The sequence below is a fragment of the Carassius gibelio genome, chromosome B22 (assembly GCF_023724105.1).
Source record: "Carassius gibelio isolate Cgi1373 ecotype wild population from Czech Republic chromosome B22, carGib1.2-hapl.c, whole genome shotgun sequence".
In the NCBI taxonomy this organism is placed as follows: Eukaryota; Metazoa; Chordata; class Actinopteri; order Cypriniformes; family Cyprinidae; genus Carassius; species Carassius gibelio.
This window is the reverse complement of record NC_068417.1, coordinates 44,190,284-44,210,129: the sequence shown is the minus strand read 5'-3', so window position 1 is coordinate 44,210,129 and position 19,846 is coordinate 44,190,284. Positions and strand designations below refer to the sequence as shown.

The 19,846-nt window shown below is 42.2% G+C and overlaps 7 non-coding genes across 7 annotated transcripts; all 7 read right to left on the bottom strand.

The window, feature by feature from the left end:
• Positions 1-265: 265 nt before the first annotated feature.
• On the bottom strand, positions 266-384 carry LOC128003468 (5S ribosomal RNA). The gene has a single exon (XR_008176192.1). It is a non-coding gene; the product is annotated as a 5S ribosomal RNA (ribosomal RNA).
• A 219-nt stretch (positions 385-603) lies between these two features.
• LOC128002654 (5S ribosomal RNA) lies at positions 604-722 on the bottom strand. The gene has a single exon (XR_008175399.1). It is a non-coding gene; the product is annotated as a 5S ribosomal RNA (ribosomal RNA).
• Positions 723-1,088: 366 nt separating this feature from the next.
• On the bottom strand, positions 1,089-1,207 carry LOC128004472 (5S ribosomal RNA). The gene has a single exon (XR_008177161.1). It is a non-coding gene; the product is annotated as a 5S ribosomal RNA (ribosomal RNA).
• Positions 1,208-1,428: 221 nt separating this feature from the next.
• LOC127994548 (5S ribosomal RNA) lies at positions 1,429-1,547 on the bottom strand. The gene has a single exon (XR_008167531.1). It is a non-coding gene; the product is annotated as a 5S ribosomal RNA (ribosomal RNA).
• Positions 1,548-1,943: 396 nt separating this feature from the next.
• Positions 1,944-2,062, bottom strand: LOC127996678 (5S ribosomal RNA). The gene has a single exon (XR_008169573.1). It is a non-coding gene; the product is annotated as a 5S ribosomal RNA (ribosomal RNA).
• A 221-nt stretch (positions 2,063-2,283) lies between these two features.
• On the bottom strand, positions 2,284-2,402 carry LOC127995069 (5S ribosomal RNA). Its single transcript, XR_008168033.1, has one exon. It is a non-coding gene; the product is annotated as a 5S ribosomal RNA (ribosomal RNA).
• Positions 2,403-15,114: 12,712 nt separating this feature from the next.
• LOC128002682 (5S ribosomal RNA) lies at positions 15,115-15,233 on the bottom strand. The gene has a single exon (XR_008175425.1). It is a non-coding gene; the product is annotated as a 5S ribosomal RNA (ribosomal RNA).
• Between the last annotated feature and the right edge of the window lie 4,613 nt (positions 15,234-19,846).

Genomic DNA, 19,846 nt, shown 5'->3' with positions numbered 1-19,846 from the left:
CTTACAGCACCTGGTATTCAATCAATCAATCAATCACCTTTATTTATATAGTGCTTTAAACAAAATACATTGCGTCAAAGCACTGAACAACATTCATTAGGAAAAACGTGTCTCAATAATGCAAAATTATAATTAAAGGCAGTATATTCCCAGGCAGTCTCCCATCCATGTACTAAACAGGCCCAAACCTGCTAATATTCAGAGATCAGGCACTGACTCTATTTTTTGGCAAAATTATTATATACTAAGTGAAAAATGTCCAAAAATCTTACAGCACCTGGTATTCCCAGGCGGTCTCCCATCCAAGTACTAACCAGGCCCAAACCTGCTTAGCTTCCGAGATCAGACGAGATCGGACATAGCCAGGTTGGTATGGCCATAAGCGAAGTCTGCTGCAAAGAGAGGGCTATTTAAAGACCAGCCAATCTTATCGCCAGTACATTATATAAGTAGGAAAGAAAACCCAAAAGCTTAAAGCACCTGGTATTCCTAGGCAGTCTCTCATAAAAGTACTAACCAGACCTAAACCTGCTAAGATTCAGAGATCGGGCATTGACTATTTTTTGGCAAAATTATTAAAAACTAAGAGAAAAATGTCCAAAAAGCTTACAGCACCTGGTATTCCCAGGCGGTCTCCCATCCAAATACTAACCAGGCCCAAACCTGCTTAGCTTCAGAGATCAGACGAGATCAGGCATAGCCAGGTTGGTATGGCCGTAAGCGCAGACTGCTGCAAAGAGAGGGCTATTTAAAGACCAGCCAATCGTATCGCCAGTACATTATATAAGTAGGAAAGAAAGCCCAAAAGCTTAAAGCACCTGGTATTCCTAGGCAGTCTCTCATCAAAGTACTAACCAGACCTAAACCTGCTAAGATTCAGAGATCGGGCATTGAATCTTTTTTTTTTTTTTTAATGAAAGATTATTATATAATTCGTGAAATTTTCCAAAAAGATTAAAGCACCTGGTATTCCCAGGCAGTCTCCCATCCATGTACTAACCAGGCCCAAACCTGCTAATATTCAGAGATCGGGCATTGACTCTTTTTTTTGGCAAAATTATTATATACTAAGTGAAAAATGTCCAAAAAGCTTACAGCACCTGGTATACCCAGGCGGGCTCCCATCCAAGTACTAACCAGGCTCAAACCTGCTTAGCTTCCGAGATCAGACGAGATCGGGTATAGCCAGGTTGGTATGGCCGTAAGCGAAGTTTGCTGCAAAGAGAGGGCTATTTAAAGACCAGCCAATCTTATCGCCAGTACATTATATAAGTAGGAAAGAAAACCCAAAAGCTTAAAGCACCTGGTATTCCTAGGCAGTCTCTCATAAAAGTACTAACCAGACCTAAACCTGCTAAGATTCAGAGATCGAGTATTGACTCTATTTTTTGGCAAAATTATTATAAACTAAGTGAAAAATGTCCAAAAAGCTTACAGCACCAGGTATTCCCAGGCGGTCTCCCATCCAAGTACTAACCAGGCCCAAACCTGCTTAGCTTCCGAGATCAGACGAGATCGGGCATAGCCAGGTTGGTATGGCCGTAAACAAAGTCTGCTGCAAAGTCTGCTGCAAAGAGAGGGCTATTTAAAGACCAGCCAATCTTATTGCCAGTACATTATATAAGTAGGAAAGAAAACCCAAAAGCTTAAAGCACCTGGTATTCCTAGGCAGTCTCTCATCAAAGTACTAACCAGACCTAAACCTGCTAAGATTCAGAGATCGGGCATTGACTTTTTTTTTTTTTTTTTTTTTTTTTTTTTTTTTTTAATAAAAGATTATTATATAATTCGTGAAATTTTCCAAAAAGATTAAAGCACCTGGTATTCCCAGGCAGTCTCCCATCCATGTACTAACCAGGCCCAAACCTGCAAATATTCAGAGATCGGGCATTGACTCTATTTTTTGGCAAAATTATTATATACTAAGTGAAAAATGTCCAAAAAGCTTACAGCACCTGGTATTCCCAGGCGGTCTCCCATCCAAGTACTAACCAGACCCAAACCTGCTTAGCTTCCGAGATCAGACGAGATCGGGCATAGCCAGGTTGGTATGGCCGTAAGCGAAGTCTGCTGCAAAGAGAGGGCTATTTAAAGACCAGCCAATCTTATCGCCAGTACATTATATAAGTAGGAAAGAAAACCCAAAAGCTTAAAGCACCTGGTATTCCTAGGCAGTCTCTCATCAAAGTACTAACCAGACCCTAAACCTGCTAAGATTCAGAGATCGGGCATTGACTCTATTTTTTGGCAAAATTATTATATACTAAGTGAAAAATGTCCAAAAGCTTACAGCACCTGGTATTCCCAGGAAGTCTCCCATCCAAGTACTAACCAGGCCCAAACCTGCTTAGCTTCCGAGATCAGACGAGATCGGGCATAGCCAGGTTGGTATGGCCGTAAGCGAAGTCTGCTGCAAAGAGTGCTGCTGAAGAAGTGGTGCTGCTCTTCTGTCTAGAAATATGGCAAATAGTCTTAGTGTTTATACTTGACTAACTGGGGCCCAGGTCAGGAAGCAGACAGACTGGCTAAACCGACCGTCTGCTAGCTGCCTCCCGTCACAGAGGTCAGTTAATTCTCAGCACATAGAGACTCTTTCACCTAGATATCACACTATAGAGACTGTGTCTGTTCCCCGAACTAGAAAATACAAAAAATGTCCAAACCAAGTTAAGGTTAACAATTTAATTGAGGTTCAACAAATAAAAAACAAATGCAATATGGATAAACAAATGATAAAGATTGGCTTATTGATTATCAGATCAATTTCTACGAAAACACTTTTTGTAAATAATATGATAACTGATCATAATATAGATGTGCTCTGTTTGACAGAAACTTGGCTAAAACCTGATGATTACATTATTTTAAATGAGTCCACCCCCCAAGATTACTGTTATAAACATGAGCCACGTTTAAAAGGCAAAGGGGGAGGAGTTGCTTCAATTTATAACAACGTTTTTAGGATTTCTCAGAGGGCAGGCTTCAAGTATAACTCGTTTGAAGTAATGGTGCTTCATATAACATTATCCAGAGAAACCAATGTTAATGATAAATCCCCTGTTATGTTTGTACTGGCTACTGTATACAGGCCACCAGGGCACCATACAGACTTTATTAAAGAGTTTGGTGATTTTACATCCGAGTTAGTTCTGGCTGCAGATAAAGTCTTAATAGTTGGTGATTGTAATATCCATGTCGATAATGAAAAAGACGCATTGGGATCAGCATTTATAGACATTCTGAACTCTATTGGTGTTAGACAACATGTTTCAGGACCTACTCATTGTCGAAATCATACTCTAGATTTAATACTGTCACATGGAATTGATGTTGATAGTGTTGAAATTATTCAGCCAAGTGATGATATCTCAGATCATTATTTAGTTCTGTGTAAACTTCATATAGCCAAAATTGTAAATTCTACTTCTTGTTACAAGTATCGAAGAACCATTACTTCTTCCACAAAAGACTGCTTTTTAAGTTATCTTCCTGATGTATCCAAATTCCTTAGCATATCCAAAACCTCAGAACAACTTGATGATGTAACAGAAACTATGGACTCTCTCTTTTCTAGCACTTTAAATACAGTTGCTCCTTTACGCTTAAGGAAGGTTAAGGAAAACAGTTTGACACCATGGTATAATGAGCATACTCGCACCCTAAAGAGAGCAGCCCGAAAAATGGAGCGCAGCTGGAGGAAAACAAAACTAGAGGTATTTCGTATTGCTTGGCGGGAAAGTAGCATATCCTATAGAAAAGCATTAAAACCTGCTAGATCTGATTACTTTTCTTCTCTTTTAGAAGAAAACAAACATAACCCCAGGTATTTATTCAATACAGTGGCTAAATTAACGAAAAATAAAGCCTCAACAAGTGTTGACATTTCCCAACACCACAACAGTAATGACTTTATGAACTACTTTACTTCTAAAATCGATACTATTAGAGATAAAATTGCAACCATTCAGCCGTCAGCTACCGTATCACATCAGACAGTGCACTATAGACCCCCTGAGGAACAGTTCCACTCATTCTCTACTATAGGAGAGGAAGAATTGTATAAACTTGTTAAATCATTTAAACCAACAACATGTATGTTAGACCCTATACCATCTAAGCTCTTAAAAGAGGTGCTTCCAGAAGTCATAGGTCCTCTTCTGACTATTATTAATTCCTCATTGTCATTAGGATATGTCCCCAAAACCTTCAAACTGGCTGTTATTAAGCCTCTCATAAAAAAGCCACAACTTGACCCCAGAGAACTTGTTAGTTATAGACCAATCTCGAATCTCCCTTTTCTGTCCAAGATACTAGAAAAGGTGGTATCCTCACAATTATATTCCTTCTTAGAGAATAATGGTATATGTGAGGATTTCCAGTCAGGATTTAGACCGTATCATAGTACTGAGACTGCTCTCCTTAGAGTTACAAATGATCTGCTCTTATCATCTGATCGTGGGTGTATCTCTCTATTAGTTTTATTGGATCTTAGTGCTGCGTTTGACACAATTGACCACAACATTCTTTTGCATAGACTTGAACACTTTGTTGGCATCAGTGGAAGTGCATTAGCATGGTTTAAATCGTACTTATATGACCGCCATCAGTTCGTAGCAGTGAATGAAGATGTATCATATCGATCACAAGTGCAGTATGGAGTACCTCAAGGCTCAGTACTAGGGCCGCTACTCTTCACGCTTTATATGTTACCCTTGGGAGATATCATCAGGAAACATGGTGTTAGCTTTCACTGTTATGCTGATGATACGCAGCTCTATATTTCCTCACAGCCTGGTGAAACACACCAATTTGAAAAACTAATGGAATGCATAGTCGATATAAAAAATTGGATGACGAGTAATTTCTTACTGCTAAATTCAGAAAAAAACAGAGGTGTTAATCATAGGGCCTAAAAACTCTGCTTGTAATAACCTAGAACACTGTCTAAGACTTGATGGTTGCTCTGTCAATTCTTCGTCATCAGTTAGGAACCTAGGTGTGCTACTTGATCGCAATCTTTCCTTAGAAAGACACGTTTCTAGCATTTGTAAAACTGCATTTTTCCATCTCAAATATATATCTAAATTACGGCCTATGCTCTCAATGTCAAATGCAGAAATGTTAATCCATGCATTTATGACTTCAAGGTTAGACTATTGTAATGCTTTATAGGGTGGTTGTTCTGCACGCTTGGTAAACAAACTACAGCTAGTCCAAAATGCAGCAGCAAGAGTTCTTACTAGAACCAGGAAGTATGACCATATTAGCCCGGTCCTGTCCACACTGCACTGGCTCCCTATCAAACATCGTATAGATTTTAAAATATTGCTTATTACTTATAAAGCCCTGAATGGTTTAGCACCTCGGTATTTGAATGAGCTCCTTTTACATTATACTCCTCTACGTCCGCTACGTTCTCAAAACTCAGGCAATTTGATAATACCTAGAATATCAAAATCAACTGCGGGCGGCAGATCCTTTTCCTATTTGGCGCCTAAACTCTGGAATAACCTACCTAACATTGTTCGGGAGGCAGACACACTCTTGCAGTTTAAATCTAGATTAAAGACCCATCTCTTTAACCTGGCATACACATAACATACTAATATGCTTTTAATATCCAAATCCGTTAAAGGATTTTTAGGCTGCATTAATTAGGTAAACCGGAACCGGAAACACTTCACATAACACCGTACTTTCTACATCATTAGAAGAATGGCATCTACGCTAATATTTGTCTGTTTCTCTCTTGTTCCGAGGTCACCGTGGCCACGAGATCCAGTCTGTGTCCAGATCAGAGGGTCACTGCAGTCACCCGGATCCAGTACGTATCCAGACCAGATGGTGGATCAGCACCTAGAAAGGACCTCTACTGCCCTGAAAGACAGCGGAGACCAGGACAACTAGAGCCCCAGATACAGATCCCCTGTAAAGACCTTGTCTCAGAGGAGCACCAGGACAAGACCACAGGAAACAGATGATTCTTCTGCACAATCTGACTTTGCTGCAGCCTGGAATTGAACTACTGGTTTTCGTCTGGTCAGAGGAGAACTGACCCCCCCAACTGAGCCTGGTTTCTCCCAAGGTTTTTTTCTCCATTCTGTCACCGATGGAGTTTCGGTTCCTTTCCGCTGTCGCCTCTGGCTTGCTTAGTTGGGGTCACTTCATCTACAGCGATATCATTGACTTGATTGCAAATAAAAACAGACACTATTTCAACTGAACAGAGATGACATAGCTGAATTCAATGATGAACTGCCTTTAACTATCATTTTGCATTATTGAGACACTGTTTTCCAAATGAATGTTGTTCAGTGCTTTGACGCAATGTATTTTGTTTAAAGCACTATATAAATAAAGGTGATTGATTGATTGATTGATTGAAGAGAGGGCTATTTAAAGAACAGCCAATCTTATCGCCAGTACATTATATAAGTAGGAAAGAAAACCCAAAAGCTTAAAGCACCTGGTATTCCCAGGCAGTCTCCCATCCATGTACTAACCAGGCCCAAACCTGCAAATATTCAGAGATCGGCATTGACTCTATTTTTTGGCAAAATTATTGTTCGGTTCTTTAAGAATATCCCCACCGAACGGGGCGTCAGGAGAGGACACGTTGTTACAACTCGTAGTGGATTTTATTTATTCTTGGTTCATTTTTAATTACAGTTGATTAGTCCACAAATATCAGCAGCAGGTTATAAACCTGGAGAAATAGAGAGGTTATAATGTAAACAATACTGATAACCATAAAATCTAAATATAAATATAGATTACATAATATAATATATACAAATATAAATAAAATATAAATTTCAATATAGTCAGTATTTAATCTTATAAATATCATAATATAGTTTGTGTAGCCATTTAGTTTAAATACTAAGCACATGCATATTAACACAGAAATGCAACAACTTCACACACACCAAATATACAATGTCAATGTTACACATTAAACCAATAGCGTTCTCAGTCTGTTGGCTCAAAGTGAAAAACAGTGAGTGTAGTTCTAAGTGGCATCGCTGAGCATAGTAATCCATTACAAAATGTAAAGTGATCAACTACATTACCCATCCAGCACCGCAAACAGGAAGTAACTCGTGTGACAGTGAAACGCTCCAATTTCAAACATTTGCCTTTTTATAGCCACGGATACTATCGAGCCGACAATATTAAACATCAGATCGCACACAAGGTTTTATCAGCGTGACCAAAGTAACAGTTATCAATCATACAAACCGCGCACATATAACGGCAGCACAGCAGTAACGCAACAGACAACAAACTCAATGGATAAAAACAGCAGCTTACCGGTGGCGCATCTCTCCTGACGAGACAACATGCCAAAATGAATACTCGCTCCCACTTATAGCCCGCGCTCATTCATTACTGGATTTAACACACCTGTTTGGGATTTGACTGGTCCATGCTTCAATCAGGTAAGTGAAACCTCCCACCTATTATCCTGCGTTACATTACGAACACCCGTGACATAGTGAACGCAACACCTCCCACTTGACCGACTGATCATGTGATTTAAGGCGGTCACAGGCAAAACATTACACCACATATATATCCTTTGTTTTTTTTTGTTTTTTTCATGAAGAATAGGACACCATTGTCATTGTTCAGACACCTTCCCTGACAGATGTGTGGTGTTCTGCCAGGTTTGGTCATATGGGGTATGTACTCTTCATTCTTCGTGAATGGTGGTGCAAGTGGTGGTGAAGGCAGCATAGAAGCATACCAACCAGTGAAAAAAAAAAAAAAAAGAGAAAGAGAGAGAGAGAAAGAGGTATCCTGAGGTAATGCCTTCATAATTGGGGTTTGGGTGTTTAGGCAGCGCCTGGAGAACTGGTGTCCAAAGAGACGAGGTCTAGGAGTCACTGGTCTTCCACAGGGATGAGGACTACCAGTCTCCTCACGTCTCGCCGTAGGATGACTGACGTCAACTGCTGAGTATTCCTCTTCAGTTGCCCAACTATAAGGGAGGCAGGGGGGCCTGCACACGTCTTAACGTCTGCGTCTCTCACAAGTCCTTTCTTGTCAGGGTACACAGCCTGGATCCGTCCGAGCCGGAATTGCCCTCGCAGTGCGTTTTGATCAGCAATCCAAACAATGTCACCTATCGCTACATTTCTTTGGGTCTGGTGCCACTTTGGCCGAATGAATAAATTAGGTCCGGCCAGTTCACTCCACTTCTTCCAGAACATATCCACACCAATCTGGATGGATCTGAAACGGCGCCAGGGATGGGTGCACAAGTCAATTCCTCCTGTATCTCCCCCTTGCCTGGTCCTCCCGAGAAGCAGAGTATTGGGGGTCAAATACTCTGTAGAGTCTTCTTGTTCTTGTGCCCTAGCGTCAATCGGCCTTTCATTTGTGAGGTTAGCTGCCTGGTAGAAGAGGGTTTGGAGCTCACCCCAGGTGAGCGAGCTTGTTGTCCCTCCGAGGCTAGTGAGAGCCCTTTTTATGAGCTTAACTGCAGCTTCCGCAGACCCGTTGCGATGAGGTGCGTCAGCCGGATGAAAGTTCCATGCCCACACTGTCCCATTCTTGGCGGCTTTGTCCTCTATGGATGCTTCCCGTAAGGTAGCTAAGTACCTATGCAAATCTTGTAGGGCAGGTTTAGCTCCAATGAAATTGGTTCCTCTATCTGACCACAATTTTCTGGGATTGCCTCTCAATGCTACAAAGCGGGAGTAAGTTTGGAGAAAGCTTTCAGATGATTGGTCGTCAACGAGGTCCACATGGACTGCCCTTGATGCCATGCAACAGAATACTATGCCCCAAACTTTTTTTCCTGTTCTTTTCTTGACAGCATCCTTGATTTCAAAGGGGCCAAAGAGGTCTAGTGTGGTATACTCAAATGGGTTAGCACGCTGTGAGCGTTCTGGCGGCAGATCACTCATCATCTGCTGGCACATCTTCCCTTTCAGTTTGCGACATGTAATACAGTTGTTTACAACTTTCTTTACTATCCTCCGACCTTGCACAATCCATGCCTTCCTCCTGGTGCGCAGAAGCGTGGCAGCAACACCTTCATGGTTCTCGTCATGAGCTTCTCTTGACAGTAGTGTTGCGAGCCATGAACGAAATGGAATTAAAGGAACAGCTGTTCCATCTTCTTTCCAGGACTGGATTCGTCCTCCACAGAGAAGGATTCCTGTGCTCTCGTCTTTGTGGACCACCAAGCGGTTCAGTGTTGAGTCCAGGAACTGACTGCCATCTTGGGCTGCGAGGACCAGGTCTTGGAAAGCTTGCGCTCTCTCCTCAGTTGACAAGACAGAGCAGTTTGCCTCCCACTTTGAGGAGTCAGGTGCCTGGCATTTTCTCAGCCAGGTTTCTGCAGGCCTTCGAGTCCAGGCTATGGAACCACACAGCTTAGACAGAGAACTGAAGCGTTGAGGTTTCACAAGGCGTACCAAACCAATCGCCCAGGGCCTTCTCTGTCTGTCTGCCACTGATGTTGCACCCGAGACAGCTGGTGATGTTGATCTACCGTTGACTCCATGTCTGAGGTCCGCATTGATGTCAGGCCCGTTAAGGTCAGTTCTTTCTTTTGACTGGGCCCTGGTAATCACAGCTGAGAAGGCTTTCCGCTGAAGTTTTCCCACATCTTCAGCAGCAGAGGGTGTAATCTCACTGGCCATCTTCATAGGCCAGTCGGTCTTAGGCCATTTCAGGAACTCAGGGCCTTGCTGCCATTCTGACCCTTCATCAAGTTCCTCCGGAGTTGCACCTCTGGTAAGAATGTCAGCAATGTTTCGTCTGCCTTCAATCCACCTCCAATCTTCCACATGTCCGGCTTTCTGAATCTCACCGATTCGATTTGCGAAAAAGGTCTGGAAGCCGTAGCTGTCCTTTTGGATGGCTGCCAGGATTGTTTGGCTGTCCACAAAGAGAATCCATTGCTTAACTTTAATGTGGCAGTGCTTCTCAAAATACTTTTTTAGGCGGGTAGCGAAGACCGCGCCACAGAGTTCTGCTTTGATCACATCTCCTTTTTGGTCGAGAGGGGTCAGTTTAGCCTTGGATTCCACCAACTTCATTACAACCTTGTCTTGGTTCTCCCACCGCAGGTAGAGTACGGCTCCATAGGAGGATTCGCTTCCATCTGAGAACGTGATCCCTGTCGGTGGGCCTATGGCTCCAGGAGGCGTGAGGCTTCTCTCAAACCTTACCTGGCCAAGTCTCACAAATTCTTCGAAGAGCGTTATTGCGGCTTCTCTAAGTTTCAGTGAGAGAGGGGCATCCCATGTGTCTTTAAATAGGTTGTCCTTGCCAGCTTCCTGGAATGATTCTCGTACCAACATCACTCCCCTCTGTTTGGCTGGTGAGGCAAGACCAACCGGGTCGTATAATGCGGCAATCTGGCTAAGAAGTATGCGTCGGTTAAGGGGATTTGGTGTTCCTTCCCTGACATCCTCCATGCTCAGATTAAATCCTGTCCTCATTTTCCCTCTTTTCTTAGAGAAGTTGATAGAAGTTAGCAACCGGAGCTTGTCTGTCTCAGGTTCGTAACCGACCCCAAGCGCTTTGTTCTCCCCATCATGCATTTGGTTGGGCAGTACGAGGGTCGTGGGTACAGTTGTTTCAGAAGGGGCTCCACTCCTCCCACTTTGGCGTGACAGAACCCATGGTTTCAGGAAGAAGCCTCCCGCTCTCAAAATCTCCTCCACCCCTTTGGTGATCCTCTCCAGTGTCTTGAGGTCATCATGTGAGGTCAGGATGTCATCCACATAGCTGTCCTCAGTCAGAGCTCGCCGTTCTTCAATCATATAAGCAAACTGAGGAAGGTTGGCTGTCTCTTTCATTGCAACTTGGGCAATACATCCTGCTGGTTTAATCGCCGATATTTACTCTGACGACTGCAAACTCCTCAATGTTGTCCTCAGGGTAGTCTCTCCAGAGAAAGCGGTGGAGGTGAACTTCATCATCTTTCAGCCACACTGAGTTATACATCTTTTTTACATCGCCTAGTGTGGCATGGAGTCCACTCCTGAACCTCAGAAGGACACCTCTGATGGAATTGAGTACATCAGGACCCTTGTGAAGGAGATCATTTAGACTTATGCCTCGGAACTCTTGGCTACTATTCCACACAATTCTCACAGGGGTTGAGGAGGAGTGAGGGTTCGGTGCAACCAGATGGCTGATGTACCATTTAGGTCCTTCCCAGTTGTTAATTTCCTCCCTTGTGAGTTTTGCAGCAGCCCCTCTTGAAACCATTTCATGTATTTGTTCTTTGTATGCAGCCTTCCACACAGGATCTTTCTCCAGACGTTTCTCAGTGTTTCTGAAGGTCGCCTCCACTGCCTGCCGATTGTTTGGCAGTGCTGTGAGGTCTTTCTTCCAGGGATAAGCTGTGTCCCAGTGGGGAGAGTTGCTGTGTTTGTCCACCAGCACGTATGTTAGGCATTCTTTTATCTTTTCCAGGTCCCGCTCTTCCTTAAGGGTCATTTCTTTACCTCCAGGGGGGCACCTACCACACTTGCAGCCACCACATTGGGGACTGCACGCAGCTACGATGCTGCCCCTCCTGAACCACTCGAAGACGTCTTTGTTGGCTGTTGCTGTGCTCCGGACAAGCGCATTTCCTTCCTCTTCCCGAGGTATGATGGTCTCTTTATACGCCATCGAGGCTGATCTCATGGTTCTCGCAAGGTGAGTCTCGGAGCAGTTCGTCTCTGGGTACATTTGGGAAAAACTTCTGCAGTTGCTCGGCAGTGACTGATTGAGTCACTTCGGCGATGTTTTCCAGGCCATAGCAGAGAATTCTATGCTCTGCCACTTTTCCCTTGGATGTCTTCACCTTCAGCCGCAGGGAATATCTTTTGGTCAGGACAGTCTTCTTCATTCCCCCGATTCCATGGACTATAAGCCTGATGTTCTCACCGCACAGTCCAAGTTGATCGGCAGTTTCATTGGTGATATAATTGGTATCAGATGCGAGGTCGATTAGGGAGCCAATAAGGCAACCCGAGTTTGTCGTCACTTCCATCAGCATCATCACCACTGGATGTTCTTGCAGTGCATCTCCAGTCTTGGCACATACAGTTGATGATATTTTGTTTGAGAATGCATTCTTGTATTTCTCTCTTTGTTCTGGAGTAAGTTCTGCCAGAAACTCCTCTTGTTTGTTGGTTAGGCCAAGTTTCTTTCCTCCAATTTTTATGGTACTCTGCTCCTCACTGCTGTAGTCCTTCTTTGGAGTCGGTAGCTTAGGACACAGAAGGTAATTGTGGTCCGACACCCCTCCTTTCCGACAGTCTACTTTTGGGCAGAGGTATCTGGGTGTGCATCCTTTACCATCCTTGGGGTGGGGCCTCAAACACTTGGAGCACAACCCTAGCTTCTTCACATGGGCCCTTTTTCTTAAGAGATCTTGCTCCCTGAAAATCTTGCACGCAAATAGCTTGCCAGCATGGGAGTCATCTTCACAGACAGTACAGCTGGGATAGTCGTCCTTCTGACCTGCTGTGGATTTAGTAAAAGCCTTCCTCCCTCTCTTATCTGGGTAGTCTGCAGCACCCTTTTCCACAGGCCCTTTGTCCACAGGGCTTGGCTCCAACTGATCCAATTCCTCAAGAATCTCCTCTTGCCTTTTCAAGAATCCTAGGAGGCAATCAAAATGATACTTTGGAGAGAACCTGTTTGCTGGGTCAGTTTTGTGCATAATCCACTCCTTCTTGAGTGAACTGGGAAGCTTGCTTTCAAGAGATTGAGCAACAACACGGTTCTTCACGGCATCCTCTTCACCAAGAATCTGGAGGTTGTACAGTGCTCTTTCAACAGCCTGGATCAGTTCAATGGTTCTTCTTGGATTGTTTCCTTTAACAGGGGGAAGAGACTGGACTTCGCTGGTGATCATTAGGACTATTTTTGCTTTGTTCCCGTATTTGCTGTCCAGCAGCCTGAACATATCGTCGGCGGATCCACAGCTAGATAGGACGAGATCCTTCTTGACCTTTTCGTGGAGACTATTTAATAAGTGGAACTTTTTTATACATTCCACACCTTGTGGGTTACCCAATTCTTGTAGGTCCTCCCACTCAGTCTTCCAGCGGTAATAGTCCCTCATGTCACCAGAGAAAGTCGGTAGCCGTGCTCTTTCAAGGCTGATTTGAGGCTTGAGATTAAAGTTTCCTTTGGTCCTTTCCGGGCTGCTCTGCTGTGAGAGGGGCCGTGTGTTCATGTTCAATGCCCCCGCATACGTTTTGGGCTTCAGCTGGCGATCGGCAAATATGTCAGGGAGAGAGATGAAAGGAGCATCTCGTATCGGATCACCAACCGCACTGCTTTCATCTTCCAGGTTTCTTTCTCTACCCTTCACGTGGTCTGCTTCGTCCTCCTCCAGTTTGTCAGACAACGCCAGGACCCTCTTCTTTAGTGTCTTGTGGCGTGTCCTGAGATCTAATGCCCTCGAACCAGGAACCAACTCCTTCCACTCTACTAGCATTTCTCTGAGTTCAATGACCTCTCTCTCAAGACCTCTATTTCTTAGCCTACGGTCCTTGACTGACTTCCGAGGGTTAACTTCCTCTTCCTCTGCCTGAGTGATGGCCGACTCAGCTGTTTTGACCTGCTTAAAAAACACCTCCTCTGCATAGCTGGTCCAAAAGGTTTCCTGGGAGGCATTCTTTACCTCGAGGAACCTGTTCTCACACTCCGCTGTCTTTTCATCAATTTGGTTTGCAGATTCTATGACCTCCTCATCCGTTGACTCTCTCAGGGCTTCAGCATACTCATGTCCCGCATCTATGACTTTAAAAAAGTCTGTCCTGAAAATCTTCCATTCACTGAGAACTTCAGTCGGTTCCAAGAGTCCCGGTTTGGTGAGAGTATGAGCCCTTTTGGTGAATGAAGCCTGTGCTCTTGATCGCACACTTTAAGCTTTTCCAAGTCTGCCATTGTTACTCCCTTTGTGTTGACTGGAGAGACGTCAATGCCAATGTGCACACGAGCTCCTTTATCCTTGATCAACGGGCAGTTTGATTAATGATAAACTTGGGGTCAGTCAAAGAAGTGAGAGGCCAGCTGATCCTGGGTTGATTGAGCTTCCTTAATGAAGCAGTCCGTGGCTGTTTTTTGCTGCATTCAATCCAGTGCAGTGGGCCGCGGTTTATAACTGTTCGGTTCTTTAAGAATATCCCCAACGAACGGGGCGTCAGGAGAGGACACGTTGTTACAACTCGTAGTGGATTTTATTTATTCTTGGTTCATTTTTAATTACAGTTGATTAGTCCACAAATACCATCAGCAGGTTATAAACCTGGAGAAATAGAGAGGTTATAATGTAAACAATACTGATAACCATAAAATCTAAATATAAATATAGATTACATAATATAATATATACAAATATAAATAAAATATAAATTTCAATATAGTCAGTATTTAATCTTATAAATATCATAATATACTTTGTGTAGCCATTTAGTTTAAATACTAAGCACATGCATATTAACACAGAAATGCAACAACTTCACACACACCAAATATACAATGTCAATGTTACACATTAAACCAATAGCGTTCTCAGTCTGTTGGCTCAAAGTGAAAAACAGTGAGTGTAGTTCTAAGAGGCATCGCTGAGCATAGTAATCCATTACAAAATGTAAAGTGATCAACTACATTACCCATCCAGCACCGCAAACAGGAAGTAACTCGTGTGACAGTGAAACGCTCCAATTTCAAACATTTGCCTTTTTATAGCCACGGATACTATCGAGCCGACAATATTAAACATCAGATTGCACACAAGGTTTTATCAGCGTGACCAAAGTAACAGTTATCAATCATACAAACCGCGCACATATAACGGCAGCACAGCAGTAACGCAACAGACAACAAACTCAATGGATAAAAACAGCAGCTTACCGGTAGCGCATCTCTCCTGACGAGACAACATGCCAAAATGAATACTCGCTCCCACTTATAGCCCGCGCTCATTCATTACTGGATTTAACACACCTGTTTGGGATTTGACTGGTCCATGCTTCAATCAGGTAAGTGAAACCTCCCACCTATTATCCTGCGTTACATTACGAACACCCGTGACATAGTGAATGCAACAATTATTATATACTAAGTGAAAAATGTCCAAAAAGCTTACAGCACCTGGTATTCCCAGGCAGTCTCCCATCCATGTACTAACCAGGCCCAAACCTGCTTAGCTTCCGAGATCAGACGAGATCGGGCATAGCCAGGTTGGTATGGCCGTAAGCGAAGTCTGCTGCAAAGAGTGCTGCTGAAGAAGTGGTGCTGCTCTTCTGTCTAGAAATATGGCAAATAGTCTTAGTGTTTATACTTGACTAACTGGGGCCCAGGTCAGGAAGCAGACAGACTGGCTAAACCGACCGTCTGCTAGCTGCCTCCCATCAGAGGTCAGTTAATTCTCAGCACATAGAGACTCTTTCACCTAGATATCACACTATAGAGACTGTGTCTGTTCCCCGAACTAGAAAATACAAAAAATGTCCAAACCAAGTTTAAGGTTAACAATTTAATTGAGGTTCAACAAATAAAAAACAAATGCAATATGGATAAAAAAATGATAAAGATTGGCTTACTGAATATCAGATCCATTTCTACGAAAACACTTTTTGTAAATAATATGATAACTGATCATAATATAGATGTGCTCTGTTTGACAGAAACTTGGCTAAAACCTGATGATTACATTATTTTAAATGAGTCCACCCCCCAAGATTACTGTTATAAACATGAGCCGCGTTTAAAAGGCAAAGGGGGAGGAGTTGCTTCAATTTATAATAACGTTTTTAGGATTTCTCAGAGGGCAGGCTTCAAGTATAACTCGTTTGAAGTAATGGTGCTTCATATAACATTATCCAGAGAAACCAATGTTAATGATAAATCCCCTGTTATGTTTGTACTGGCTACTGTATACAGGCCACCAGGGCACCATACAGACTTTATTAAAGAGTTTGGTGATTTTACATCCGAGTTAGTTCTGGCTGCAGATAAAGTCTTAATAGTTGGTGATTTTAATATCTATGTCGATAATGAAAAAGACGCATTGGGATCAGCATTTATAGACATTCTGAACTCTATTGGTGTTAGACAACATGTTTCAGGACCTACTCATTGTCGAAATCATACTCTAGATTTAATACTGTCACATGGAATTGATGTTGATAGTGTTGAAATTATTCAGCCAAGTGATGATATCTCAGATCATTATTTAGTTCTGTGTAAACTTCATATAGCCAAAATTGTAAATTCTACTTCTTGTTACAAGTATCGAAGAACCATCACTTCTACCACAAAAGACTGCTTTTTAAGTTATCTTCCTGATGTATCCAAATTCCTTAGCATATCCAAAACCTCAGAACAACTTGATGATGTAACAGAAACTATGGACTCTCTCTTTTCTAGCACTTTAAATACAGTTGCTCCTTTACGCTTAAGGAAGGTTAAGGAAAACAGTTTGACACCATGGTATAATGAGCATACTCGCACCCTAAAGAGAGCAGCCCGAAAAATGGAGCGCAGCTGGAGGAAAACAAAACTAGAGGTATTTCGTATTGCTTGGCGGGAAAGTAGCATATCCTATAGAAAAGCATTAAAACCTGCTAGATCTGATTACTTTTCTTCTCTTTTAGAAGAAAACAAACATAACCCCAGGTATTTATTCAATACAGTGGCTAAATTAACGAAAAATAAAGCCTCAACAAGTGTTGACATTTCCCAACACCACAACAGTAATGACTTTATGAACTACTTTACTTCTAAAATCGATACTATTAGAGATAAAATTGCAACCATTCAGCCGTCAGCTACCGTATCACATCAGACAGTGCACTATAGACCCCCTGAGGAACAGTTCCACTCATTCTCTACTATAGGAGAGGAAGAATTGTATAAACTTGTTAAATCATTTAAACCAACAACATGTATGTTAGACCCTATACCATCTAAGCTCTTAAAAGAGGTGCTTCCAGAAGTCATAGGTCCTCTTCTGACTATTATTAATTCCTCATTGTCATAAGGGTATGTCCCCAAAACCTTCAAACTGGCTGTTATTAAGCCTCTCATAAAAAAAAGCCACAACTTGACCCTAGAGAACTTGTTAGTTATAGACCAATCTCGAATCTCCCTTTTCTGTCCAAGATACTAGAAAAGGTGGTATCCTCACAAGTATATTCCTTCTTAGAGAATAATGGTATATGTGAGGATTTCCAGTCAGGATTTAGACCGTATCATAGTACTGAGACTGCTCTCCTTAGAGTTACAAATGATCTGCTCTTATCATCTGATCGTGGGTGTATCTCTGTATTAGTTTTATTGGATCTTAGTGCTGCGTTTGACACAATTGACCACAACATTCTTTTGCATAGACTTGAACACTTTGTTGGCATCAGTGGAAGTGCATTAGCATGGTTTAAATCGTACTTATATGACCGCCATCAGTTCGTAGCAGTGAATGAAGATGTATCATATCGATCACAAGTGCAGTATGGAGTACCTCAAGGCTCAGTACTAGGGCCGCTACTCTTCACGCTTTATATGTTACCCTTGGGAGATATCATCAGGAAACATGGTGTTAGCTTTCACTGTTATGCTGATGATACGCAGCTCTATATTTCCTCGCAGCCTGGTGAAACACACCAATTTGAAAAACTAATGGAATGCATAGTCGATATAAAAAATTGGATGACGAGTAATTTCTTACTGCTAAATTCAGAAAAAACAGAGGTGTTAATCATAGGGCCTAAAAACTCTGCTTGTAATAACCTAGAACACTGTCTAAGACTTGATGGTTGCTCTGTCAATTCTTCGTCATCAGTTAGGAACCTAGGTGTGCTACTTGATCGCAATCTTTCCTTAGAAAGACACGTTTCTAGCATTTGTAAAACTGCATTTTTCCATCTCAAAAATATATCTAAATTACGGCCTATGCTCTCAATGTCAAATGCAGAAATGTTAATCCATGCATTTATGACTTCAAGGTTAGACTATTGTAATGGTTTATTGGGTGGTTGTTCTGCACGCTTGGTAAACAAACTACAGCTAGTCCAAAATGCAGCAGCAAGAGTTCTTACTAGAACCAGGAAGTATGACCATATTAGCCCGGTCCTGTCCACACTGCACTGGCTCCCTATCAAACATCGTATAGATTTTAAAATATTGCTTATTACTTATAAAGCCCTGAATGGTTTAGCACCTCAGTATTTGAATGAGCTCCTTTTACATTATACTCCTCTACGTCCGCTACGTTCTCAAAACTCAGGCAATTTGATAATACCTAGAATATCAAAATCAACTGCGGGCGGCAGATCCTTTTCCTATTTGGCGCCTAAACTCTGGAATAACCTACCTAACATTGTTCGGGAGGCAGACACACTCTTGCAGTTTAAATCTAGATTAAAGACCCATCTCTTTAACCTGGCATACACATAACATACTAATATGCTTTTAATATCCAAATCCGTTAAAGGATTTTTAGGCTGCATTAATTAGGTAAACCGGAACCGGAAACACTTCACATAACACCGTACTTTCTACATCATTAGAAGAATGGCATCTACGCTAATATTTGTCTGTTTCTCTCTTGTTCCGAGGTCACCGTGGCCACGAGATCCAGTCTGTGTCCAGATCAGAGGGTCACTGCAGTCACCCGGATCCAGTACGTATCCAGACCAGATGGTGGATCAGCACCTAGAAAGGACCTCTACTGCCCTGAAAGACAGCGGAGACCAGGACAACTAGAGCCCCAGATACAGATCCCCTGTAAAGACCTTGTCTCAGAGGAGCACCAGGACAAGACCACAGGAAACAGATGATTCTTCTGCACAATCTGACTTTGCTGCAGCCTGGAATTGAACTACTGGTTTTCGTCTGGTCAGAGGAGAACTGACCCCCCAACTGAGCCTGGTTTCTCCCAAGGTTTTTTTCTCCATTCTGTCACCGATGGAGTTTCGGTTCCTTGCCGCTGTCGCCTCTGGCTTGCTTAGTTGGGGTCACTTCATCTACAGCGATATCATTGACTTGATTGCAAATAAAAACAGACACTATTTCAACTGAACAGAGATGACATAGCTGAATTCAATGATGAACTGCCTTTAACTATCATTTTGCATTATTGAGACACTGTTTTCCAAATGAATGTTGTTCAGTGCTTTGACGCAATGTATTTTGTTTAAAGCACTATATAAATAAAGGTGATTGATTGATTGAAGAGAGGGCTATTTAAAGAACAGCCAATCTTATCGCCAGTACATTATATAAGTAGGAAAGAAAACCCAAAAGCTTAAAGCACCTGGTGTTCCTAGGCAGTCTCTCATAAAAGTACTAACCAGACCTAAACCTGCTAAGATTCAGAGATCGGGCATTGACTTTTTTTTTTTTTTTTAATGAAAGATTATTATATAATTCGTGAAATTTTCCAAAAAGATTAAAGCACCTGGTATTCCCAGGCAGTCTCCCATCCATGTACTAACCAGGCCCAAACCTGCAAATATTCAGAGATCGGCATTGACTCTATTTTTTGGCAAAATTATTGTTCGGTTCTTTAAGAATATCCCCACCGAACGGGGCGTCAGGAGAGGACACGTTGTTACAACTCGTAGTGGATTTTATTTATTCTTGGTTCATTTTTAATTACAGTTGATTAGTCCACAAATATCAGCAGCAGGTTATAAACCTGGAGAAATAGAGAGGTTATAATGTAAACAATACTGATAACCATAAAATCTAAATATAAATATAGATTACATAATATAATATATACAAATATAAATAAAATATACATTTCAATATAGTCAGTATTTGATCTTATAAATATCATAATATAGTTTGTGTAGCCATTTAGTTTAAA